The sequence below is a fragment of the Canis lupus genome, chromosome 17, assembly GCF_003254725.2.
Source record: "Canis lupus dingo isolate Sandy chromosome 17, ASM325472v2, whole genome shotgun sequence".
In the NCBI taxonomy this organism is placed as follows: domain Eukaryota; kingdom Metazoa; phylum Chordata; class Mammalia; order Carnivora; family Canidae; genus Canis; species Canis lupus.
The window spans coordinates 17,547,965-17,575,241 of NC_064259.1; the positions used below are offsets into that span (position 1 = coordinate 17,547,965).

The following is a 27,277-nucleotide window of genomic DNA, read 5'->3' on the forward strand; positions in this document are numbered from 1 at the left end:
AACCCTAATCCCAATCCTAAACTGAGTATTAAAACTCAGTGGTGAACCAAATATCCTGCCAATCCTGTCTATGGACCGGGCCCCCTATTCTGGCCATAGATGGCCACTCTCTCAACCTTAGCCTCACACAGAACCCTAAGTCAGATGACAGTCAGCCCTTTGTGTGGCCAGGGAGTGACCACTATGATGGAGAACCAGTCATCTCACAATGACCCCACAAGGGCACAGAGGAGAGGACAGGTGGGAGGTCAGTGCAGGTCTGTTCCACAAGGTGCCTCAACTCATTGTACACGTCTTTCCAAGGATAGGTCAGTGGCATTTTTATTATGAAATATGATACATTCATTTCACAGTTTCCTAGCAACAGGATGCCAATCAGCAAACGGTAATTCAAGGATTTATCTTCTTTGTTATGAAGGAGCTAGGAGCTAGGAGCGGGGGCGGGGTGGGGGACAGGGAAGAGGGGGAGGTGGGGGATGTGCAGGAGGACTTCCCAGCATAAGGTAGATCTGAGAGCATGGTTTGAGGATGAGGAAACCAGGCCTGCAGAATGAGGAACGTCAGAGAGTCTGCCTTTCTTCTCGCAGGCTCTTTGAAGCAGGGTTTCATCATACTGCGTACTGCCGCAGCTGCTGGCTTCCTGCTTCCGCATTAATTAGTAGTGTCAGTGGGTCCAATTTTAAATCATATGGCATGTTCTTGAATCACACACAGAGCCTGTTCCATCCACAAAACATTGGCAGCAAAAAACAAATCAGGACAGAAACAATAAACCTTCTCGGCTACTTCCCCTAGCTGAGCTTTGGAAATGCTGTAATCACTAAGTCAGGTGGTTAGGTCGCTGAGACATTATCCTGTGGCTCGTTCCCACTCTTTTTAGCACCTGCAAATTTATTACATAAGATATTATTTTGTACTCAGTTTAATTAGTTAGAACTATTTGTAGTCATTTGAAATACACTCCATGTTGATTAAAATAATTAGTGTAGGGCTACTAAATATTTACCTAAGATATGAATCCAGGGGGAATTTGATAAATTTAATTAGCAAGAACTAATTATTGTTATGATAGGAGTTAGGGTTTAATAAATATAATTACAGAGCACAAATGACGGTTTCTTAATTAATAGATACTAGTTGCAAACACAAGAGCCATTATCATATTTTCATGCAGGACATGCTATTCAGCACACCTTCCAGATGTCAACTGTAACAGCAGTGGTGACTTCCAATAAGAAGAGCTAACACTTATACTGTGCTTCTGCTGTCAGGCACAGTCCTAAGTGCTGTTAGTACATGAACTCATTTAATCCTTACAACAACCCTACTATTGTCCACATTTTACACATACAGAAACTGAGGCACAGAAAGGCTAAGGAATTTGCCCAAGATTACACAGGTAGGAAGTGCCAGAGCTGGCATTAGATCCCGTGCAGTTTAGTTCAAGAGCCCACGCTTTTTACTACTCTCTGTAGCTCCTAAAACAAGCAAGCAAGCAACAACAACAAAAACAAAAAGAGAAAATGTGTGATTGTCAAAAGATCAGCAACCAGAATCAACCCCATGTTTGCTATTCAAGAGATTTTTGGTATTTGCAGATAGCATTTTCATGATTTTGGAGATTCTAAAGAGACCGTGAAGGCACCTGGCCTCTGGCTATCGCTAACTTTGCTGAGGCTGAGATGCAGAAAGGGGAGGTGTTGGAACCGATGAGCAACGTGTGAGCCTTGCTAAATGTTCAGGGCTGTGTCCCAGTAGTCTCCTGTGGTGCGCCCTGCTCCGACCCATTCTGCACATGCATGCTATTGGGAAATTTTCTACCATCGAGGTGTTTGCAAATTAAAGGAACAAGAAACTATCAAGGGCCTACATAATGACTTTGGGCAAAGTTTAGTTTGAACTCCAACAAATCGTGGGTAGAGAACACAGTTTAGGATGTGTAAGGTCGGGGCACCTGGGTAACTCAGTTAAGTGTCTGCCTTTGACTCAGGTCATGATCCCAGGGTCCTGGGATCAAGCACAGCATCAGGCACTGCTCAGCAGGAAGCCTGCTTCTCCCACTCTCTCCGTGTTCTCTTGCTCTCACTCTTGTTCTCTCTCCAATAAATAAATAAAATCTTTTTAAAAAATTACTGGTCACAGATCCTAAATGAGAACCACAAAGCAGTGGTTCTCCTACAAATCAAGTGAGCCCTGTGAGGAGTGGAAACCCAGAGTTTGTGCCCAGCTATCCCTCAGTGTTTCACAGAGCAATGCAGAGTACCCTTGATTTGGCCTATAAGGAAAGTCCTTGCTTTTTTCTTGAGGCTAGAACTTGACGCTGCTCACACATGCTTCAGGCCTCCAAGGACAGCCTGGCCTGTAGAGATCAGTTTTCTAAAATAGATTATTTGACAGCAGAGTATATGAACAGGAAACCAAATATGCCGACTGTTTGCCAAGTGGAGACATCAGCTGCAATCTTCATGTACTGCTTTTGTGTTCCCAACTCTGTCTGGCCCAGAAGTCTCTCCTCCAGCCTCCTGATCTTGGCAGCAGCAATCTGAATCAGCAGCCACCTCAGAGGCAGATTAGAGTGAGAGGTGGGCTATATCCCAAATTAATATCATGGAAATATCTTATTCTTCACCTTACACTTGTCCGAATGGCTACTGTCAAGAAGACAGGAGATAGAAGGTGTTGATGAAGATGTGGAGGAAGGGAGACCCTCCTGCATGGTCAGTAGGAATGTAAATGGTGTGGCCATTGTGGAAAACAGGATGGAGGTTCCTCAAAAACTTAAAAATAGAAATACTATATGAACTAGTAATCCAACATCTGGTTATTTATCCAAAGAAAACAAAAACACCAAGGCAAAAAATAAATATATATATATACATATACATATATATCTTTACACACACACACACACACACACACACACACACATTCACTGCAGCATCATTGACAATAGCCAAGATATGGGAACAATCTAAGTGTCTATTGATGGATGAAAGGATAAAGAAATCATGGTACATATATACAAAGGAATTTATTCAGCCATAAAAAAAGAAGGAAATCCTGCCATTGATGACAACATGGATGGAACTTGCTAAGTGAAATAAGTCAGACAGAAAAAGACAAATACCAAATACCATAGGATCTCTCTTATATGTGGAATCAAAAAAAAAAATGTTCATACAGAGAACAGGTTGGTGGTTTTAAGGGGAAGAGGTGGCAGGGAGGGTTAGAAGAAATGGGTGAACCACTTTTATTTTAGTTTAAATAAATTGAACAATTTTTTTTAAAAAGGAATTACAAACAGTATTAATTAGCAATAGAAAGAAAGAGAGAAAGGAAACCTGGAGTAATTCTGAAAAAAATATGCCACCTGCCTTATTTTAAAGTTCTTCAAGGTCACATATGCAGGTCACCTTACTTTTAATTGACAGAAATTGCTATAAAGTTTCCCTAGGTTCTGTGCTGAGTCATACAGCAGTGACATTTTCCCATGGTCACACGCTTCTGGATTCTATCCGATATTCAATGGGAGCTCAACCCATGCAAGGCGATCCTAATGAGTCCCAGAGTCAAGCTCAGAGCACCTTCAAAGAAAAGCTCCTCCTGTCCTTGATACCGTCCGTACATCACAGGTGCCAGACCAGTCAGTGCTTCATTCTATGCCTCACTACACATATTTTGGCCACCACATATGATCCAAGATTATACAAAAGCCAATCACTTTGTTGTAATTGGAAAAGTCACTGCAAATGAATAAAACCACCTTTCTCCTTTCACAGATGCATCAAGTGAGATCCAGAGATGCGGAGTGAATGTGAGCTTCACACTAGCAGAGGCAGGCCTAGAACTCAAGACTCCTGATTCCCAATTCAGCGTTCCCTCCACTGAATGCAAAATGATGTGTTCTTTCTAAGAACACACGTCCTAGAGGCCTCACTAACTGGTATTTTGAAATCTGTTCAATGTTTGGAATGCATGGTCTAACTTCTTCCAAAATGACCACACTGTTCACATTAGCCACATGAAGCAAGACCATTAGACTCAACCAGAGCTTCCTTGAGCTTTTTCTACGAATAAGAGTTTGATTGGCTATTGTCACAGGCACCTTTACCCAGATCCTGACTCACATCCTTGCCTATAGCCTTCCCATCAAGAATCCTGTCTTTCACTTGAGCTTCTGGGACATTGGGAAGTACCCAGGCTCATTCATAAGGCAAAATGGGTAATTGTTTTCAAAATAGGCAAAAGGTGGCATTAAGGGAAGGTTGCAAAAACCTATAGAGTATCGAAGGCCCAGGGCTGTCTATTCAAAGCAGAGTTTGGGAAGGTCTGAACAGGGCAAGCCTAGGATCACCTCCCTGGGGCTCAGCCTTGTGTATAAGGAACTGTATTTCTCCCTCCAGTCAATCTGGAAACACAGTTTAATCTAAGGAGAGCTATGTGGGAGGGGAAAAAAAGATGAGAAAAACCAATAAATAGTAAAAACAGGAAGCAGGAAAAGACAGGCCTGGATGTGCAATTCTTTTTGTGCCTGTTAAATGAACTCTGGTGGGGATGAGGAGAGAGAATTATCCTATTTATATATTGAAAGGAATTTTAAATATGCATAGGCAGGGAGAGAGGATCCACAGAGATTGAAATGCAAAACACAGCGTGGCCTGTGCCTCTCCCCTTCTATCTCCCAGTACCATTAGCAAGCTCCTTGCACCAATTTCTGGAAAGCTCCTTCTAAAACTCAGAGCCGTCCTTCCACTTACTCAGCACATCTGTCTTAGAAAAGCAATTCTATTTTTATAAAGAAATGGGCCTTCACTTGCAAAACACCTTGCAAATGTATTCTCTCATAGAAACACAGCTTATATTTCTACACTGATACACACGCATGTCCAACCAACCCATACACACACACACACACACACACACACACACACACCTCTACCACCACCTTTACTTCTGTCCCACAATCTCCTGGCCACTAGCCACTGAGGTTTTAGTATAGATTTATAACATATGAAAGGAAAGAACTCAGTTGGTTGGCTGGGTGGCTCAGTTGGTTCAGGTCTGTCTTTGGCTCAGATCATGACCCCAGGCTTCTGGGATGGAGTCCCACATCAGGTTCCCTGCTCAGCAGGGAGTCTGCTTCTCCCTCTCCCTCTGCTCCTCCCCCTGCTCATTCTCTCTCTTTCTCTCTCTGTCAAATAAATAAATTCTTTAAAAAAATTATTTTAAAAAAATAAAGGAAAGAACACCTCATTTACTGAGCTCTAGCCACGGTAACATATTTACATGGCATGGGAAACTTGTCATCATTCAACTGACCACAGTCACTTTGGGAATATGTAAAAAACAGAAAACTGACCATAAATATGTTTTATCCACATTTAAGAAGCAATCTTTTTTTCCACACAAATCTCAACTCCCTTACTAAATTCCCCCACTCACTATCCCCACCAAGCAAGTTTCACCTCCTCTAAGATGGCAGGAGCTACTGTCCTCACTGGCCTCACTGAACAGCAAATAAATCCTAGAGTAGCTGCTGCCAGCCCCCCTACCATGGACCAACACATGGATCCTCAATCCCAAACCAAAGTCATGCAAGAAAGAAGAATTGCTAAATAAAAACAATCCCTTTGTGAATCACCTCACTTGCTCCCCAGCCTCGCAATATCCCTTTCTTCCCTGCATCTCACAGTTACAAAAAGCCCCCACCCCTCTAAAGGAGGGCTATTCGTCTATGGGACTAGGCCAGAGACATGGATATTGCTTTAGGAAAGTCGCCATTCTATGGTCATTTATAGAAGAGTATTTTAAAGACTATGCAGTTTGTTAATGGACCATCAGGACTTTGAGATTTTTATTTTAAAACTTCCATTTAAGAATGAATTTGGAGAGAGTAAAGGGAACCAGGGACAGGGAGTGATGGGAGCCCATGTAACACCCCAGTGCTAGTGTGTTAAAGGCTATATATCCACTCTTCAAGTAGGAGGCGGCCTGGAGCCATCCTGCAGCCTAGCCTGGCCATCCACTCAGCAGACAGGAAGAAGTCTTTGCCCATCTTCTGACCCGTTCCTCAGACCCAACCACATTCTTCAGAGTTAGCTAACACTTCTTCATCCTTTAAGTTTAGCATTATTTCCTCTCAATATCTGTCTCAAAGCTTCCCTTCTGATGGTTGAACAACTGCAGTCTGGCGGGAGGGGGATGGATGGGTCGGAAAGATGACTATTTCCACACTGAGACATGTGGGGCTTGTCGTTTTCTATGGAAAATCCAGGTGGTGATATAGAGCAAACAGTTGGTTCTCTGGCTCAGATACCAGGACCGAAGTGGGGCCCAGAAGCACCTTGAAAGGTCGCAGCATATGAGCCATCCTGAGGGCATTGATGTGGAAGGGGGTCCCCAGGGATAGCCCAGGCTCGATGCATCCCCAGGAGGCCATTGCACAGAGGGCAGATGTCACTTTCTGAGCAAAGAGACAAAGGCAGAGCTCTACGTGAAGAGTTTTCTGTAGGCCCAGATTTATGACACTGGGACAATATGAATCATCATTGCTGTAATTACGTTAATGTAACATTTCTCACTGAGAATCCAGGGAAGTGCTTACATCTACATTAAGCTTTCAGGCAATCAAAGACCGGAAAAAAAAGCCTGAAAATGGTATTAATGTGTGAAAAACACTTTAAAAAACCCACAGATATCTTGAGAACAACCGAGAAGAATGTTTCACCAGGCTGTCTACAATTCACAGCTCCAGCCTGAGCACAGGCTTCTGAAGACACATAACAATGGTGTCTTCCTCCCTGAGGAATTAGCACCTGAGTCATCCACTGCCTTCAAGTGTGGCACCTACCACAGAAACAACTCTCCCCTTGGCTGCCATAAAATATCTACCTTTCCTTAGTGTTGATTTTCAAATGGGAGGCTGAGCGGGCCCAGAATCCAGATCTCCCATGGACCCGACTATTCCTAACCAACCATGGGGCAGAGGATGGAGCCAATGAGAGCAATAATGCCATCTGTCTGAGCACCTAGATGTCCACCTCTTCCATTTCCCTGGCAGCCCTCCATGAAGTGATTCAGGCTAGGATCATGATGCTAGGAGATCTCTTCTCTGACAGAAGTAGGATGGTAGTTTGGGGGAAAAATAAATTAGACTAAATTAGTCTAAACTAGATTGGACTTTACTAAAAGATAAACGAAGCCAAATCAGACAGAGGTAGGGTATATATGTCTTCAGCAGCCCCCACCTCAATATCTATCTATAAGGACATTTGGGGACACCTGCAGGCATGTGCTTCCGAGTTCTGTTTCTGATGGTGCCATCAGAACCTGCTTTCACCTTCCCTATGCAGTAGGCCTGCCTGTGGCTCTGTGGCCCTCTGTGCTGTTCACCTTTCACAATCCAGAAGGAAGACAGCCTTTCTCATGAGAGCTGACAGTGTCTTTCCCTGGCCTCACATCCAGATACTATGTATGTCCCAAAGGATACCATCCTTGACATATCACCCACCACTGACCCTACCCCAGCTCAGAGCCCCATCCTCTCTTATCAGAATCTGAAATTTCTTTGTGTTCAGGGAATTATCCCTCCAATCCTTCTCACATACACAAATCAGAATGACCTTTCTGTAACATGTATCTGGCTTTGCCAGTCCTCTGTTAAAAATCCTTCAGTCCCTTGGAGGATCCCTGGGTGGTTCAGCGGTTTAGCGCCTGCCTTCCGTCCAGCGCGTGATCCTGGAGTCCTGGGTTCAAGTCCCACATCAGGCTCCCTGCATGGAGCCTGCTTCTCCCTCTGCCTGTGTCTCTGCCTTTCTCTCTCTCTCTCTCTCTCTCTCTCTCTCTGTCTCTCATGAATAAATAAATAAAATTTTTTTAAAATAAATAAAATCTTTAAAAAAAATCCTTCAGCCACATCATTGATTTCCTGTGCCTGCAGGATCGTGTCGTCGCCCCTTCCATGGCTGACACAGCCCCCATGATCTGGTCCCCCTATCTTTTGTCAGCTGCAGGCCCGGTGCAAGACAGAATGTACCAGACAACTAAGGAGATGATGTGATTTAGGCTACTGCCTTAGGAAACTCATTTATGAATGAGGAACAAATCAAGGATAAAGGAACAGGGCTAGAGTTTTATAAAGGCAGGTGAACAAGGCAGTTGTAGGTCAGTCTTATGGTAGCCATGAAGAATGGAGATGGGTCTATCCAGCAATATTTGAGATTACAGGGGGTTTTGTAGTTAGTTTTTCTTAGAACAGAGAAGAGTGAGGAGATTATCTAACAGCCACTGTCCCTGGGAGCAGAGGTAAGGTTCCGCATTATCACCCCATTTCACTCAACAACTGTCCATTTTCCTCTAGCTATAGACACACTCACCCAACCTGTCTCCACACCCCTGGGACAGAGTTCAATCTGTTCTCTATGAATGAGAAGTGATTCTCTGTCTTCTATGTCTGACCAACCTCTCAAGGTTCAGTTGCCTTCCCCATTAAACCTTAATCAGGGCCTACTTTATCCAGTTGCTATAAGGATGAACAAGGATGATGCAAGCAAAGCCCTTTGCATGGAACACTGGTGAGGGCTCAAGAAATAAAGACTTAGAGGAGCCTTTCCGGGCCAGGCCCTGCAGATGGAGCTGCCTCCACTGTGCCCCATGCCAGGCATCTGTCTTTATACCTGAGATGCCAGGGCTCATCACTGCCATTTGTACCTCCTCTCCTCATCACTGCCATTTGTACCTCCTCTCCCTGCTGTCTATTCATTCTTTTTATAAATATTTATCAATCCTCGCCAGGGCTGCAACAGAGAACAAGACAGTCCCACTGCCAGCCCAGGTGGAGATCAGACCTTATGGGGCTCCATATGAGTGCATACACAATCACAATACAGGGAGATATAAGCAAGTAAAGGCTGGGGATGAGTGCTCAGGGGCACAAAGGCAGACATCTGCCCTAAACCAAGGTGGGCAGGTATCTAGGAGGAAGCAATGGCAAGGCTTTGATGAGGAGGACTCTTCAAATATAATTTGTGAAAGATCTAGAAGTTGGAAGGGGAGAAAGAGGATGGAGTGGGAAGAAGGCCTATTTAGGGCAAGAGAACTTGTCCTACCTTTCTCTGCATCCCTAGTCCTCACACGTATGTATGCACACACACCTCACATTCACACATACACATGCACACACATCCCACACTCCTACACATGCGCACACATGCACACACATACATACACACCCCACACTTGCACATATACATGCACATGCATACATATACACCATTGACATACATATACACACAGCCCACACTCACACATACACATGTACATACATCCCCCCAACACACACACATGCATACACATGCTCCACACTCACACATACACGTGCGCACACATACATACATACCCCATTCACATCCACACGCCCCACACTCACACACAGGAACACGCAGATGCTTCCCTCATAGTTTATTGTTCTGCCTATAAGCACCAAGGTGTGAAGAATGAACCTTTTATGCTATGCTTTGGATGGATTGTCTGTGTCTGAATTTTTTGTTTCAGTGCTGATAAGAATCTAAGTCATTAACCCCGCTAAGCACCCTTTTAATTTTTTTTTTCTTAGAACGTAAGTGGGACTAGGACTTTACTCAGAGGAAGAACTGAGGGAAGAACTGAGAGAAAATAAGAAGGTCACATGATAAGCACTCGATAAACATTTCCTTCCCTTGTTCCTGAGCCAAACCTTTCAGGCAGCAAGTGTAATGAAATTTGTGCACTGAGTGTATAGTAACGCTATATTGTCAGGAAGGAACCAGCATTTGGAAAAGCGTGTTCCAAGCATTACACACAAACTCCTGGGACTCAGGAATGATGAGGGCAGGGTTGCTGGTGAATAAGTGTGGGGGTGGACCACTGCCAAGGAATGGGTAAGGGGCGGCCAGCAAAGGCCCAAAAAGCCACTCAGGGAAAACTCTTCTCCTTGAGTCCCCCTCCACCTTCCACTTGGAGGGATTGCTAAAGTACTATAGATCGGCAACGTAGCAATAAAGCTCACAAGCCCCCACGTTGGCTGGCACTGTGACTGTTTTCAAGAGCCAGTAGCACATGGCATACCACCCCCGGCCACTGAGCGTTTTCCATGCACTCTCCTCCACCAGGTGCTTCTCAGCATTTGCAGACATGTCCTAGGCACATGTCGCCAGCCCAGAAGCTCCTCTCACTGTAAGGTCCAGGTCAGCTCACTGCCCCTTTGCCACTGCCAACGGGCACTTCAATGGCCAGTGATGCAGAGGGAATTGTTAAGGATCTATCCAGAAGCTGGGAAAGTGTAACGAAAAGAAGAACCCTTGGGAGACAAGATCTGCCTCCTATTTTGCAGGGTCCTATGAATAATGAAAATACGGGGCTCCTTGTTCAAAAATTATTAGCAATTTCAAGACAGCAACAGCACATCTTGGAACCAAGCCTGAGACCTTCTGATCCTGGGGCCCTATTTAACTCTACAGGTTACACACCCACAAAGCCAGCCCTGCCTATAAGTCACATAATCCAAAACCCTTATTTGATAGGCAAGAAAACTAAAGCCCAGAAGTGAAAACTATTCTCTTATTCCAGTCCTGCACCATGTCAGTGTTCTAGGAGGCCTTCACACTGGGATTCCTTGGCCATGAATTTTTCTTACCAGTTGTGTGACCCCAGACAAGTTACTTAAACCTCTTTCCCTCAGTTTCCACACCTATAAAACGAGGATAATAATAGTACAGACCTCTCAATAAACAATCACAATTTTAAATATTAGTAGTAGCAGTAATAATGGCTGTGATATTACAGTAAATACATCCTCTTTCTCCTCTGAGTGGCCTTTGCTTTTCTGTATTGGGGGGAAGAAAACACCTTCCAGAGGCTTCCTTCTCCCAATGCCTTGATCTACCTTGACATGGTAGGAGGCAGAGGTAATTAGCCTAGAGAAAAGCTAGGCTCTAAAAAACTGGCTCCAGTAGCCTGGCTTCTGAGACTCTACACCATGTACTACCACTCAAGACCGGACTGCCTTAGAAAAGAAAGAAAATCCTGCCATTTGCAACAACATGGATGAACCTGGAAGGCATTATACTAAGTGACATAAGCCAGACACAGAACAACAAATACTGTACGATCTCAAGTATATGTGGAATCTAAAATAATCAAACTCATAGAAGCAGAGAAAGTAGGATGGAGGTTGCCAGAGGCCAGGAGGAGATTGAAATGAAGAGATCATGGTTAGGGTGCAAAGTTGCAATTGTGTAAGACAAGTAAGTTCTGAATATTTCCTATGCAGCACAGCGCCATAGCTAACAATGCTATATCACTTGTACTTAAAATTTGCCAAGAGGGTAGATCTTATGTTAAATGTTCTTATCACAAAGTCATAATAATAATTAATAACAATAATAGGGGTGGATGGAAACTCTGAGAGGTGATGATATGTTTATGGTCATGATTATGGTGATGGTTTCACAGGTGCGTATGTATCCCCAAACTCGTGGAGTTATATACGGGAAATATGCACAGCTTTTCACATGTCAATCATATCTCAATAAAGTGGTTTAAAAAAATGAAGTTCCTGGTAGATTAAAAAAAATCATCATAAGATTGGGCTGAGCTGCATGAGGGCAGGGCTTCTCATACTTGTATCATCTCAAATAGAATGTTTTTGCCAAAAATCTAGATTTCTAGACTCCAACCAAATCCCAATAAACCAGAATCTCCCAACAAGGTATCCAGGAATCTGTCCTAACAAGAACCTATGGAATGTTTATTTATACCAAAGGGTGAGAAACACTGGCTAGGGTTGGCTGCCGGTGCACAGCCACCAGCAAGCTCTCTGGGCTGCATCACCTGCATTCACTGTAGTGTCCTCGTCTATGCCGTTGAACTATTTAGCCCTGTGGTAATCTTGCATGGGCAAGGCACCCAGCAGGCACCAATTAAAGCATCTTGGTTGGTTGTCAGATGGTTCACTGCACACATCTCACATCTAACACACAAGAAAGGCTAACTGCTGGGCCAGCTGGTCAGGCCACTCCATCTGGGCCTTGTCCAGGAGGACTCTGGCTGGGGTCCTGAGAACAGTCCCAAAAACCCATAGGCAGCGCCTTGCTCTCTTACAGCCTCTGCTGGCGGATATCTCTTCATTTCTGCTATTTCCTCAAGCTTCATATCTTACTGCTAATGCTTTTGAGCTCTATTAAAGGGGACAAGGGACATTTTGAGATTCATTTTAAATAAGCTTCAAATGGATGAAGATAGCCAAATGTACAAACTTCCAGCTCTAAGATAAATAAGTTCTGGGAATGTAATATGCAGCATGGCGACTACAGTTCCGTTTCATATATTTGAAGGTTGCTGAGAGAGTAGACCTTAAAAGTTCCCATCCCCCCAAAAAATTATCTGTAACTATGTATGGTGATCACATCAACTAGACTTACTGTGGTGATCATTTTGTGATATATACAAATATTAAATCACTGTTGTACACCTGAAACTAATACAATGCTATCTGTCAATTATATCTTAATAAAACTGGAAAAAAATTTCTCCCACCAGATACACAGGCTTATATATTGCTTCAGTATGGTTATGTTATCCTGCTGGTCCTTCGTACCAACTGTAACAAGCAAATGGCAAACAGTCCTCACTGTAAAGTTTCCTGTCCAGCCCTTTCTGCCTGTCTGCCCTGCTTCCCCTAGGGAAAGGGGGAGAAATCCATTTGAAACCAGGATATGGTCATCACCAGGATGCCTGAGTGTTGCTTTAGCATCCTGCACTAAGTCCCTCTCTCCCGGCACCCAAATATGCCCTCTTTCAAAGCAGTTAGTTTGTACTTTTCCTTTATAATTCTTCAGAAAGTTGTCAGAATTTAAAACTCATTTTGCTAACTTTTTTTGGTTGGAGTCTCTAATAAACCCAATCTCATCCCATGGGTGCTGTATTTACAAGGAAAGTGAAGGGGAAGCATGGGGATGTCCTAGAACATTGCAGGGAAAGAAGCAGGGACCTGAGAAAATGTGGCTTATAATCCCAGGGACCCTCACAGGGCTCTGGAGCCTAGATCCCTGCTTTAGGACATCCTTGAGAGTTGATGTCAATTCAGTAAGCCTCCCTGAGTGGATCCGAGCCTGTGACCACTGCCCACCCCCAATAGAGCCCTTCCTATAAGTGCACGTGTTGCATCCATCGGCACCAAATCTTCCCTACAGATCATGGAAGTAACCAATGTAGACAATGACAAAAATGGGTATAGTGTGAGTGAAGAAATATCATAGGCCCACCTCCTGAAAGCTTTATTTTTCATTATTTTGTTTCATAGTACTTCTCTTCAGGTTTTATGCTGTTTTGTTTTTATCTACTGTTTTATACTACCACTACCATTTAAGCTTTACAAGAGTGGAACTATAATTTGCTTTGTTCACATTTTAAACATCACAAGATGCAGAGGTGCTTAAAATGTGGTTATTAAATGAAAAAATGAACTCATTTAACCTGACCCAATCTTAATGAACCCCCACAAAGTGATATTAGGTGCTCTTCAGATGATATAGAATATTTAATGAAGACGAGCGATATGGAACTTGTCAAAATTGTTCTTCTTTAAAAAGTCAAAATATACATAAATACATTACTTTGTTTGTTCCAAAAAAGAGATAGGCAATAGTCTAAAATGTAACTGTAACACTGAGAAGCATGTGGCAAGTGGCAATGCTCAGAGGAAGGAGACACCGGGTCAGGGGAGATGTGCTGAATGTGGGGGGTCAGCTCCTGGGTTATTAATTGAGAAGAACCTCTCTTCTGAGACCTTGCAGGCTAGGCTGAGCGCCCTTGCAGCCTTGAATATGCTGCCAATCATGGCACTTGCCATGAGTTATTTTAACACCTTTGTACTTACCCAGGAACCCATGAAAGACCACGTTTTATTCATCCCTGAATCCTTGAGCTCTTGCACTCAGTAGGTTCTCATTAAATCTTGGCTAAACAAATGAATTGGCAGGCTATGGTGGGCGAGAGGAATGGAGGGAGCAAAGGCTCATGGGATGGAATTGTGTAAGTAGACAAGGAGTATGTGCTTGCCTGTTGCTATAAATGAGACCCCTGAGCAATTCAAGGTCATAGTGACAAGAGGCATCTTAGATCAATGGTCTGGACAAAGAGCTGCAGTGAGAAACCATCCCTCCAGCCTGAAGGTAACTTTGTGGCTGTACCTAGGGCATTAAGTCATAAAGACATCTCTGTTTTCTCAATAGTTTTGTGAAAAATGAATCCCAATTTCTACATCTTTCTCACTGGGGTTTTCCCTACACATCAAGAAACAAATGGGTTCTAGCTACAGGGAGGGAAAGCAGGATTGTGCTTCAGATAATGAGATTCTGGGGTGCACGTATAAACCCTGGGCAAGTAAGAAATGCTACCAAAATGTCAGGTCAGAGATGGGGTGGTCATGGCAGCAGCTCTTCCTCCTGCTCTCTCCTCCTCACAGGATTTCCAGAAGAAACGGACCCTTGCACTTTCTAACAATAATCTAAACCAGAGGCATCTGCTTTCATCTTTCTCAGCTGAAAGGCCTTTTAAGCTCCCTACTGTTTGTTTTGGTTTATTACTGAAAGGCTAAAACCATAAAAAAAATCATTGTTGTGGGTATTTTCCAGTTGAGATGAAATATTTAACAAGGGTAAGGTGGGGAGGAGAGAGTTTGCAGAAAATACCATTTTTTAAAGGTCAAAAAATGCATAAACCCATTGCTTTAATATTTTTTGTTCCCATGAGAGACAAAGTGTTCAGAGCCCTCCCCCCACTTTCCCCCAGACTTCAGCACACAAATGCACACACATGTCAGGTCTGTCCCGAAAACACAGCTATGATCCTCTTACAGCCCTTAGAATCTTCCATGGCTCCACCCAGCCCAGAAATGAGATACAGTCTACTATCCAGCACAAAAATCCAACCACAGTCCAGCACATTTAGTTGTACATACTCACTGACCACGGGGTTCTCAGACCCCCTCTCCATTTCACCTGTGAAAAAGATGTATCCTTGTGCATATTTTCAACATGTGGTTTTACCTCCCTGCACCACAGAATCACGCCAGTCTCTGTTTGAAATAATCTCCCTGCCTCTCCTTTCTCATCCATGGTGACACATCAAAATCCTACCCACGCTTTCCATACTTAGTGCAATTTCACCTCCTCCAAGATATCTCCCTGGTCCCCCCAGTCAGAGCCCTCCTAGCAACACATGGCCACACTGGCATCTGTCCACGTTGTTCTCCCCTTTTAGGATGAGTTTCATGAGAGCTGGAGCCATGGTCTGTATAACTTGTGTCCCCCACTGAACACCATGCCTCCACATAGCGTGCACTCTATTTTTTTTAATGACTGAATTCATGAAGACATGAACAAACCCTTTTGTCTCTGCAGCATTTGCTCTGCTATTTGGGTAAAAATTAAATCCTTAGAACATGCCAAAGCACTCTACATAATGGATGCATCTTCTGATTGGATTATAATTAAAATAAGATTTTTTTTTGTAATAACATAGTTACCTCGATTGGCAGAAGGGAGATGGCAGATGTAATGGATAATTGATGAACAGTTTGAATGTTGCCATAACGTATATCCTATTATGTTTCCTGTTTCAGAAGAGAGCTTTAGAGGAACATCCCAAGAAGCCGCTGTTGAATTATCATCCCCAAGTGTGGCCAAATTATACAGTATGAGAAAGTCAAAACTTTCAAAGAGCTGACATAGGACACAGAGCAAGAAGGCTGTGGGGCAGAAAGAACATGGAATTTCCTTAGGACACCAAAAAATGGCATGCAGGTAAGCTCTAAGCAGCCCAGAGGCATAGGCTGCTCTGCACACATTCTAGATCTGGCTGGTCCAGTACAGTAGCCATCAACCATATGTGGTTGTGGAGCACCTGCAACATTTGTAGTGTGAATTAAAACGTGCTGTGAATACAATAGAAGTCCACACTGGACTTTGAAGATTTAGGAATGTAAACTATCTCATTAATGATTTTTTATATTGATTGTAGGCTGAAGTGATAAAACATTGGATATGTACAGTTAAGTAAAATATACTATTAATATTCATTTCAACTGCTTCTTTTTACTTTTTTAATGTAGCTACCAGAAAATTTAGTATGACATATGGGGATAGCATTTGTGGCTTGCATTATATTTCTATTGGACAACACTGTTCTAGACTAAGTTTTCTATAGGGAGTAGGATGTCAGTCTTCTCACACCCTAGAAGGAAAAAGAATATCATTCATGCTCACAAAAAAAAAAAAAGAAAGAAAGAAAGAAAAGAAAAGAAAAAAGAAAGAAAGAGAAAAGAAAAAAAAAAGAAAAAGAAAAAAAAGGCAGATGCCAGAACCAGCCAGCTTTATAATGACACGAGAGTCATTTTCTGGCCAGATGTCCATACTCATTTTTCTAGAGCTCTGAGGCCTGGAACTGCCATCTGAGTCTAAAGAGTAATAAATAAACAGTGTGACTATTATCACAGCCTCAGGATCGCTGACCATCTTAAGCCTTAAGCAGGAAAAGTGCCAAGAAGTATTTATCATATTTGGATGTGTGAACAAAAAAAAAAAAAAAGAGTTTCTTTAAGCAGGAGCGGTCATGATTTAACTTGTATTTTTTTTCTATCATTGCAGGGCTCATTCATATTAATGGTTTATTTGACCTGGTGTCTCTAAATGGGCTAGTAAATATGGCTTAACTGATTCATTGTCAGCTTTGGATACCATTTGCAGTGATGATTGGGCCTAATTTCTTACCAAAACAAACAAATGAAAAAAAAAGCTCAAAATTAATGTATAACCAAAAGGATCTTCAAAGACAAAAATTTTAACCATCACTTTGCTTCTTCATTCTAAGTAAACAGATTTGGCATAGCAACCTATCATGAGCCACGTGGCCATGTGTACTCCTGGGCAGGTGGCAGGTGTGGGTGGGAGATGGGGGAGGATACTTTGAAGGTGAATATGCTTAGTATCAACAGAAATATCTTCACTATAATTGACTTAGCCCTCACTTAAGTTATGCTTATCCAAAATCTTAGGTGGTATATTTGTTATTTATTGCTATGTGACAATTACCTCATAACTTAGCAGCTTAATACAATACCCATGTATTATCTCACAGCATCTTTGGGTCAGGAGTTCAGGTGTGGTTTAGCCAAATCTTCCTAACTCACAGCTCTGCGATCAATCAAGGTCAACAGACAGTGACTGCAGTTATCCAAAGGTTCAACCAAGACAGGATCAGCTCCCAAACTCATTCACGTGGTAAATACTTTCATGTATGTACATATGTATGTATGATAATGAGACAATTCTTACAAATATTACTAGTGCCTTTTCTATGAACTGGACAAATGACTTACCCTGAATCTATACCTGTTCACCACTCCCTTATCCTACCTCAGTGCTCCTTCCTTCTCCCCACACACATAGACTTTTAATCAAGCATAAATTTATTTCATAAAAGACTGAGTCAGAAGTTATGTAAAACCAGCCACTCTGTATCACATGTGAGTTCTACCAAAAAAATAACTTTGCTTGTAATGCAATTCTTTGTGAGTTTTCACTTGAAATTATACTAACAAATTAAGGACCAAATAGGGAGCAGTCCCTTGCAAGCAGAATGTTAATGGCCTCTGGACACTAAGTTATTCACCTGTTTGGGGAGAGATTGCCAACCAATTCATTCCACCCAAGAAACCACCTGAAGAACAATCGAACTGAACATGAAGTTGCAGCTTTTGAAATAACAAGGAAAGGCAAAGCCTTTTAGGACAGGATGTGTTTTTATTTCTCCCATACATTTCTGTTTGTTGAAGCTTATCAAATCCCTTCACCAGTCAAAAGACCATGAGGGTGGAGCTGGGAATTTATGGCAGAGAACAATGATCAGTGGTGGCAGCACGATTCAGGGCAGACATCCTTAGTAGTACCTTGTGTAGCAGGTGCAGCAGAAGGAAGTCTGGGCCCCAGGATGAGCCACACGTTGAAGTCTCTCCCTAACTCACTGCCTCCACTCTGGTCCTTTTGCCTAATCATGAGGGGACTCTGGGACCCAACATTCTACTCCCCAATGGCTGTAACATCACATTTTAGTTTTACTGCAAAACTCATTTGTATTTTGATTATTTATAAAACCTACCCATTATTTCTTTGCCTAATTAGATCTGACTTTCATATATATAGCCTTTTACTGATGACTCAGTTACGAATGACCTCAGGACCACTGAGGATGTGTGTCTAGTTTTTCCTGGTCAAAATGGCCTCAGATTTTTGTGTTTTTATGTTCATGTAGCATTTCCTATAGCTTTGCTCTCTCCTCCCAAAACTGGGCACCGGCAGTCATTTCTACATATGGTTAATCCACCTGATCAGAACTCTCTCCTGTATGCAGCACACAGATACTTATACTCACATTCCCCTCAAGCAAAGTGCTTCCCATTGGATGTGGGCTTGGGGGAAAAAAATACAGCAACAACAGCAGATATCTATGCAAAATGAGTTCAGAGGTTTTGATTAAAGATCTCAAGGTCTCTCTTATGAGTTTAACACCATCTCTACCTTTATTGTTAATTTGCAAGGATTCTCACTTACAGTTAAACAGCTTTGCCCCTAATAGCTAAAAAGAATGGCAAAGTCTGGATAAGTGATTAAAGCTCAATTTACCCCTTAATTTTATGCATATCTAATAGAGGTTGGTGTATAGGAGGGTGTATGTGTGGGTGTGCATTGTGTTGTGTTTTCCCTGCACATCTCCCACTCCATCATCTGGGATCAGAATACTGACTCATTACTGACTTTACTCCTCACATCCGATCAGTCACCAAGTCCTTATGATTTCACTTAGAATATTTTTCAACCCCATCTCCTCTTGCATATTCTCTTGACCATGGCTACATGTATTAGTTTTCTGGGGCTGCTGTGATGTTTAATTTTATGTGTTAACTTGACTGTACCATGGGGTGCCCAGATATTTAGTCAAACATATTCTGGGTGTGTCCTGGAGGCTGGTTTTGGACGAGATTAACATTTAAAGCAGCAGACGGAGTAAAGTGGATGGTCTTCCCCAATATGAGTGGACTTTAGCCAATCAGTTCAAGGCCTTTATAAACATGAAGGGTGACCTTTTCTCAAATAAGGTTGAACTCCTCCTGCCTAACAGATCGAGGTGAGATGTCAGGGTTGTTTTGTTTTGTTTTTTAAGATTTATTTATTTATTTATTCATGAGAGACACAGAGAAAGAGTCAGAGACATAGAGGGAGAAGCAGGCTCCCTGCAAGGAGCCCGATGAGGGACTCCAACCCTGGACCCCGGGATCACGACCTCAGCTGCAAGCAGACTGTCAACCACTGAACCATCCAAGCGTCTGAGACATCAGTTTTTTCCTGCCTTTGAACTTGAACTGAAACACACTGGCTCTTCTTGGATCTCAAATCTGCTGGCTATTGGACTCGAACTTGAACCATCTGCTCTCCTGGTTCTTAGGCCTTTGGGCTCAAACTGGAATTACACCATTGGCTCTCCTGGGTCTCTATCTTGCCAGCTACAAGGACTTCTTAGCTTCCATAATTATATGAGCCAATTCCTTAAAATAAATAAGTAGATAGGTAAATAGATATATCCTGTTGGTTCTGCTTCTGTAGAGAACTCCGACTAATATAGCTGCCATAACAAAATATCAAAGACTCAGCAGCTTAAACAACATAATTTTATTTTCTCACAATTTTGGAGGCTGGAAGTCCAAGATCAAGGTGTCAGCAGGTTTGGATTCCCTTGAGGTCGCTCTCCTTGCCTTGCAGATGGCTACCCTCACATGGTCTTTCCTCTGGACGTGCCCTGCCTGGTGTGTCTCTTGTGTCCTAACTTCTTCTTTAAAAGCATCAGTCAGGGATGCCTGGGTGGCTCAGCGGTTGAGTGTCTGCCTTCAATTCAGCGTGTGATCCCAGGATCCAGGATCGAGACCCACATCGAGCTCCCTGCAAGGAGTCTGTTTCTCCCTCTACCTATGTTTCTGCCTCTGTGTGTGTGGGTCTCTCAAGAATAAATAAATAAATCTTAAAAAAAAAAAAGTATCAGAGTGAATGGAACCTATCCTAACAGCCTCATTTAACTTAAGTATTTATATAAAGACCCTATCTCCAAATACACATTCTGAGGTACTTCAATAGGGCTTCAACATAAGAATTTTGAGGAGACACAACTAAGTCCATAACAATATGGCTTTTGCCTTAGTTTATGGAAATAATCTTCTACGATTTTTCCCTCCTCCACTATCACCACCTTCCATCCATGATTATTAATGTTACCTTTCTAAAATGCAAATCTGATAAGGCATTGTTTGTTTAATTTGGGCTCATAGATCCTTAATGCTTCATTTCTTATAGGACCCAATTGGAAGTTGTTAGCCAGAAACTACCAGAATATTCTGGGTCTTGCCCCTACCTTTTCTTTTCTAGCTTCATTGCTCAACATTCTTGCTCATTTGCCCAATATCCTATTTGTAGCCACTCAAAACAACTCTCTGAAGAGAACATGTTTTGTTTTGTTTTTCAACTCAGAGGCTTTTTCAACTATATCCTTGAGATTTGCAGCCTCCCTGAACACATACCTTCTGGCCATTGCTACATAATTATGAGTAGATGTGAATCTTTTTTTCCCTGATAGAACTCCAATATTGCTTTTTGTCCAAATAACAAACCATACTAATTAGTTAACCCATTAAATATTTGTTGGGGATCTACTTCCAGTCTGGCCCTTTTCTGCAGACTAAACTTCCCAGTCTTGGGAGGTGGGAAGTATACATGACCTAATAACAATAAAATATAACAATAAAATTTATACTCTCTTGGCCTTCTCCCAAAGATGGCCAATAGAGAGAACTCATTCACATCTATTGCTAAGGATTTAGTAGAATCAACGGTTTAAAATAAATTGAAAAACACTGTCTAATAGAATAGCAGCTTTTCTTCTGGTATAACATATACAACCAACCAGTATAAGCCAGCACCTGCAGTCCAAGATTTGCCATCTAGAAGTGATATCTAGAAATAACACAAGTGTGACAGTGTAAAGATTCAGACTATCTATCAGGACAGTGATTTCAAAAGCTCAGTGTAGGTGGATTTATAGGACCAATAAGCCACCACTGCCATATTCTATAATAAAGTAATATAGGTCCCAAGAGAAGTGTAGGGAGCTGAGGACATTGTGTGCATATGGTTATGTGGATAGGGGTGATAGGGTTGGGGGATACCCACCTGCTGAAATCTACATACTGAAAATTTCCAATACAACTTCAATACCTTAAGTTAAATTAAGGCAGTTAAATGCCATCAATCAATTTCTCCTTCCCTGTCAAAATAAGGCACAATATCACTATTGTTAATTGTCTGAACAAGCTGCTTACATGGAGAAATAATACCATCACAAAAGAGATCCACAATGCCTTCCTTGAATTTCCGATTTTAATTTTTTTTTAAAGATGTTAAGGTCAGGTGAGTAACATTTCACCAAAAGGAAACAGCCTTTTTTTGAGTTTTAACTAATTGACCAACCTAAAGAGAACAAGCACAGGGTAGAGTTTCTATGGGGAGAAAATATGCAAGGAGATTTGAAGAGGTACTATTGGTTGGCTAAATATTACCCTTATAAGGTACAAGGGAGAACTGATGAAGTCATGGTAGAAAAAAAAATCTTACCAATAATTTCCAAGCTGTCAGCACAGAGGCCATAACTACCATATACAGAGAAAGTATGCAGACATGATATATTAATTTCTGGGTGAATGACCAGACCACATAGCTCTGGGTGTTCTAAAATGTGAAGGCAATTGTTGTCACAGCATTCTTGGAGTAATAACTCATGTAATGTTGCCCTGTTCAGGTGATGTTAATGGGGGCTGAAATGGGAATAACATCCCCAGGAAGTCCCCCATGGTCCAAACGATGGCAGTGCCTGTGAATTTTTCTGGTCTACCGCTCAGCTATGGGGCCAGTGTATTGAACCTTCTGTTTTGAATGCATCCAACCTTGAATATGAAATGATGGATCTCCTTAGATTTTAAGCCCCCGACACTTTATTCCATTAATAAATATTCATTTTCCTTTTCTCCCTTCAGTAGCATTTTCTCATCAATCATGGTTGAAGCCACAGCTGTGAAAGCCCTTTATCCGTTACTGTTCATCTCTACATGATTCTGTGTATCCTTACAAAATTATGGAATTATTGAAAATTGGGTGCGAACCTTTTGTTTGGTGTGGTTTTTAATCGTCATTGAGTCCGTGTTTATTCCCAGAATGAAACCACTTTGTTATTTTTTTCTTCATTTTCTTCTAGTACATGTATAAATCACTCCATTGGATTCTACTGTCTTGTAAAAATAAAAACGATCCCCAAATGTTCAAGAATTACTCAGGGACTATTCAGTGTTCAATATGTCAAAGCAGCCAAGACAGACAGTCAGGAAGAAGATTAGAATCAATGAAGAAAAATCCATCCCGGGCACAAGTTGTCCTGCTGCCAGCACTGTCGGGGAAAGGCCTGCTCGCTCGGCACTCTCATTACTGGGAGAAAAAGTCTTCAAGCATGAGACCAAGGAGGAGGCCACAATCCCTGCTGCCTGAGTTCTTCGGACAAATCCACAGTCTATTTTGTCAAAATGGATACTCCCATGGAGTGGCCGTCTGCTGCGCGGTTTTAAAGAGCTCCTCTACGTCTCTGCTGCCTCCAGACAGGGATCAGTCACCTGGGCCCCAACAGGAGCTCAGCCATTACTCAAAAAACTGGAATGCTAAGATTTCCACTTATTCCCTGCTGACTACCAGCATCAGAGGCTCTCTGCCTGGGGCAGGCTTTCTGCTCACTTCTGCTCCCCTTCCCCTCCTTCCATCCAGGGTTGGATATCATCCAGTCTCCTCCTATCCCATTCAAGCTCCTTCCACAACAAGAGGAACATTAGAAGGTTAACATCTGCCTGGATTTTAAGGAAGAAAACTTGCCCAGGTGTTGATAGAGTTGATAATAATAGATTAAAGTTGTAAAAATGGGATACATGAGCACACTGCAAGCTGATATTGCATGAGCACCTTCTGTGGGCATGGCCCTGTGCCAGGCTGCACATGTGCAAAAGCAGCCTCTGGAAGCTATATGGTGGCTACAAAGGGTGAAGGCAGGAAAGAAGAGAGCTAAAGCAATTGGGGCAGAAATTGGAGAAAGCTAGGGATAGACTGTTCCTAATGCATGCTAGGCACACAACGGCAAAAGGAATCTCAGCCTTAGCATCTGCCTGATGCTGAGATTTTCTGGAAGGGAAGTAAACTTATTTCTTCTGGATGGATGACAGGGACTGCCTGACCCTCCACCCCCAATCAAAGACTCCCCAAACTCCTTAGAGATGAGTGACAAGGAACATGTATCAAGTCAGCTTCCTCATTAGCAGATCAGAAATGTAAGTCCCAGAGAAGATAATAAACTAGCCTAAAATCATGCATTCAGGTGGCCACCGGCTAAAAGTGACTTCCACGACTGGGAGCCATGTCTATGGGTTTCCATTCCTAGGCTCTTTCCCCACACAACTTACCTTAAGTGGGGATGATACAGGCAATGGGTTGATCCTTCCTACTGAAAGCTACATGTCGAATACAGTTTCCATCAGCCTGAAAAATAGAACCAGGGTGGCTGCAAGACTTAGCCAAGAGACCCCATGGCATGTTATTGAAATACAAGGTTTTTAACAGAGACCTCCACAATTATGTCTCAGGAAGTCACACCAATACCTATTATGGTTTTGAGAATGTGACTTGCAGCTTTGCCCCGGTTTCCACATTTTAAAATAAGACAAACTACTGCTCTTACAAAGATGTTCAGTGACCAAATTAATGATTAATTATGAGTACACAGAATTTCATGGAGATTACTCTTCAGTTTGACATTATTACTTTCAATAAACCTGTTGTTATAATCATGCGTCCAACAAGTAAGACTAAATATCAGAAGGTTTTTTTTTAACTTAAAAGATGACAAATGCAATCTGAAGAAAACAAATATAGTAAAATCTCATAAAGGATTGTACAGTTATTCTTGACATGCACAAATCTCCAATATCAGATGCCCAGTGAGATAGTTTCTGACAGGCTTCCAGTTCTTAACCTCGTGGCCAACAAATACCAGCTGCTGGCACCCTCCCCAACCAACTATGAAGACACCAGAAGAGAAAAAAGAAGCTTGTACATTTAAGGGGGGTGGGTACTTAAAAACTAAGCAAAGTGTGTGTGAAGTGTCCAGGAAGACAGAAGATTAGTAGTTGAATTTGGGCAGAGGCCTATAATGGGGCAGGCCAGGACTCAATGAGAAAAGAGCTGGTATCCCACTCTGAACCCCAGTATGGTTCCAGCATATCATTTCCTGGCTTGTTTTCACACAAGGTTTAACACAGGAATGCAGTTGCTTATATCTCCCTAACCAGCCCACACATTACCACAGTGGGCAGGGAATACCCTGGAATAGGGAGCATGGGGAATTCTCTGGGAAAGAGTACAAGGGATGATTAAGCATAAATATCAACACCAATGCCTCCACATCTTCCTAAACATGCCACGAGGAACAATCTAGGACCTAAGGTTTGTGCCTCCATCCTGATGGCATTACTAGTCAAAGCAGCTAGGTCCCTAGGGTATATAAGGTGAGCTCTAGAGAGAGGTGAGATATCTGAACACAATATACACTATAAAAAAAGACAGCGAATGGAACAACCAATAGTAGAAGATAGAATATACACGGAAAAGGAGACAGGTCTTCAATACACTTGGAGTTTCTTTTCTTATCAAAACGATCTAACTCTTCCCAACACTTACTAAATGATCTATTCATTTTTTCATTGGTTTGTGATGCTGTGTCTGTCATATACCACTTTCAGACATATATGTGGGTTAAGAAAACATTGTGAAAGGCAATAGTATTAAGTTAACAGAGGAAATGTAGTAGAACATATATTTACGTAAGATTGGACAGGTATTTACCTTATAGTGAGAAAGGCTTTGTTAAACAAAACTCAAAATACATAAACCATGAAGGGAAAATCTAAACAAAAAACGATTCCTGTACCTCAAATGTCACTCTGCAAAGTCAATAACAAGAAAAGCCTGGAAGAAGATATTAATAAAGAATTACTATTTAGATACATGAAGAATTTCTATAAATCATCTAGAAAAGATAACAAATCCAATACAATATAGACAAAGGATAAGAATAGGCACCTCAGAGGGGATCCAAGAGCTAATAATAGATGCTCGCACCCAGTAGTTATCAGTGAGTATCACTTTGCAAAGCAAAAAAAATGATAAGTAGGAAAAACGAAATGTTGCAAATAGAAATATTCATGCACTGCTGGTGACTTCCTGGAGAGAATCCAGCAAAATTTAGTGAAATTAAACATATGCATAGACCGTGGCCCCAAGTCATGCCATCCCTGAGTGGATATCCCGGAGTCACCCTCTCATAGGTCCACAAGGAGACATTTACGAGGATGGCCACATTATTTGTGACAACAGGAAGCTGAGGGCAACTCAGATGCCCATGACTAGAAAATAGTTACAGGAAACATGGTATAAGCTCATGGTGAAATACTTGGCAACAGTCAGAAATCATCAACTAGTTTTGGATAGAATAACAGGACGATAATAAGTAAAAAGAGAGGGATTTAATCAATATTATTTATATGAATTAAATATACGTATCAAAAGATTTTTTAAGGCCCCAGAGATGAATAAATCAACATGGAATCTGAATTGGGAGGACATTTATTACATCCACTGGAGAGCGTGCCTAGGCAAGGGGAGTGGAGAGCTAAAATTGAAAAGGAAAACAATTAAAGTTAAATGAAACAAAAGAGACACCTTGCCTGAATAATGCTATTACACTATTCATCTGTGCATGTGTTCATTCATTGGTTCCTTGTAAGAACACTAGGGTTGTGCAGGTGAATGGACAAGAAGGTTCTTGCCCTCACGCTACTTTGTCATCATGGACTGAGGAACAGAAGCGCCAGTTGTTTGTAAATTAACTCCGGGCTTCTATGTTTCTAAGAGAAATGGAGAAGATGGTGATTATAAACACGACGACATATCAGTAGTGGCATATCCTAAAATGAATAATCCCCAAATCTCACCCAAACTTTAAGTGAATTTTCACAAACTGGATTTTGAAGCTGGGTGAACTTCCTCTGAGGACTGCGTCACAGGAAACAGGGAAATTCTCTGCAGAAGGACCTCCAGTTATCTGGTGCCCAGCAGCTTTTCTCATGCCCTGCTCTGTCCCCCAGATGCACACGGCACTCATACAGCAACAGATGTAGAAAAGAAATAAAATACCACCTGATCAGTTAATTTTTCCCAGCATTATCCCTCATTAGGTTTCTCCCCTGGAGCCAAAATACAGCCCAGGCCTCTAGTGCTGTGCTGGATTCTGCTTCCTGTGAGTAGATCTGTCTTTAATCCAAGTGGCCAAAGGCAAAATGAATTTCTTCTAAAAAGGAAGAGTGCTAGTCAGTGAAAAAGGAGTCCTTCACCCTACTCCTTGGCACTCTGGGTCCTACCCTCAAAGCTACTCAGGAGGAATGAGCTTTGATGAAATCTTACCATGCAATCTGCATTTTCAGGACAAAACAATAGCTTTGTAACCTCAGAAAGTGGCACGGGACTGTAGTATGCGTGTAGCTTGCAGACACTAGAGATGGTTGGAGGTAGGGAATTAGAAGACCCTTTAGAGACAGCATCTAACCTCAAGTTTGGGGTTAACATATCTATCTCAGCCTTAAAGATCCTTCTCAGAAATGCAATTTCTCACAAAACAGGGCTAGTTTCCTTTAAGACTGAGCCATTTACTACTTTCATCCTTCCTTTTTTTTTTTTTTAAAGATTTTATTTGTTTATTCATGAGAGGCACACAGAGAAAGAAAGAGGCAGAGACACAGGCAGAGGGAGAAGCAGGCTTCATGCAGGGAGCCCGACGTGGGCACTCGATCCCAGGTCTCCAGGATTACACCCTGGGCACTAAACCACTGAGCCACCCAGGGATCCCCTACTTTCATCCTTCTTAGACACAAACTATCCTGGATCCTTCATTTGTCCCCTGCTCCCTCCTTCCTCCTACTCACACATTTTCTGCCCCTTTCAGATAGGGGATATAATCAAAAACCCCCAGACAAGAGATACTGGTTGGGGCTGCA

At 42.2% G+C, this 27,277-nt stretch overlaps 3 long non-coding RNA genes across 6 annotated transcripts in view; 1 reads left to right on the forward strand and 2 right to left on the reverse strand.

The window, feature by feature from the left end:
• LOC125752810 (uncharacterized) overlaps nt 1-15,112 on the reverse strand; it is a 160,521-nt gene extending 145,409 nt beyond the window's left edge. The window contains exon 1 of the long non-coding RNA XR_007403173.1: nt 14,999-15,112. This is a non-coding gene — a long non-coding RNA (uncharacterized LOC125752810). The remainder of the gene's footprint in view (nt 1-14,998) is intronic.
• LOC112664731 (uncharacterized) lies at nt 1-23,989 on the forward strand. Of its 4 annotated transcripts, none has more exons than XR_003139914.3 (5): nt 1-308; nt 3,780-3,943; nt 15,662-15,842; nt 17,176-17,332; nt 22,172-22,292. It is a non-coding gene; the product is annotated as an uncharacterized LOC112664731 (long non-coding RNA). The 4 variants fall into 4 exon arrangements; XR_003139915.3 differs by lacking the exon at nt 22,172-22,292 and adding an exon at nt 22,390-23,989 and having other exon boundaries at nt 2-308; nt 17,176-17,318; XR_003139916.3 differs by having other exon boundaries at nt 2-308; nt 17,176-17,318; nt 22,175-22,295.
• LOC112664733 (uncharacterized) overlaps nt 21,585-27,277 on the reverse strand; it is an 11,327-nt gene continuing 5,634 nt past the window's right edge. The window contains exons 3-4 of the long non-coding RNA XR_004806335.2: nt 23,633-23,708; nt 21,585-22,798 (exon numbers count right to left, since the gene is read on the reverse strand). This is a non-coding gene — a long non-coding RNA (uncharacterized LOC112664733). The remainder of the gene's footprint in view (nt 22,799-23,632; nt 23,709-27,277) is intronic.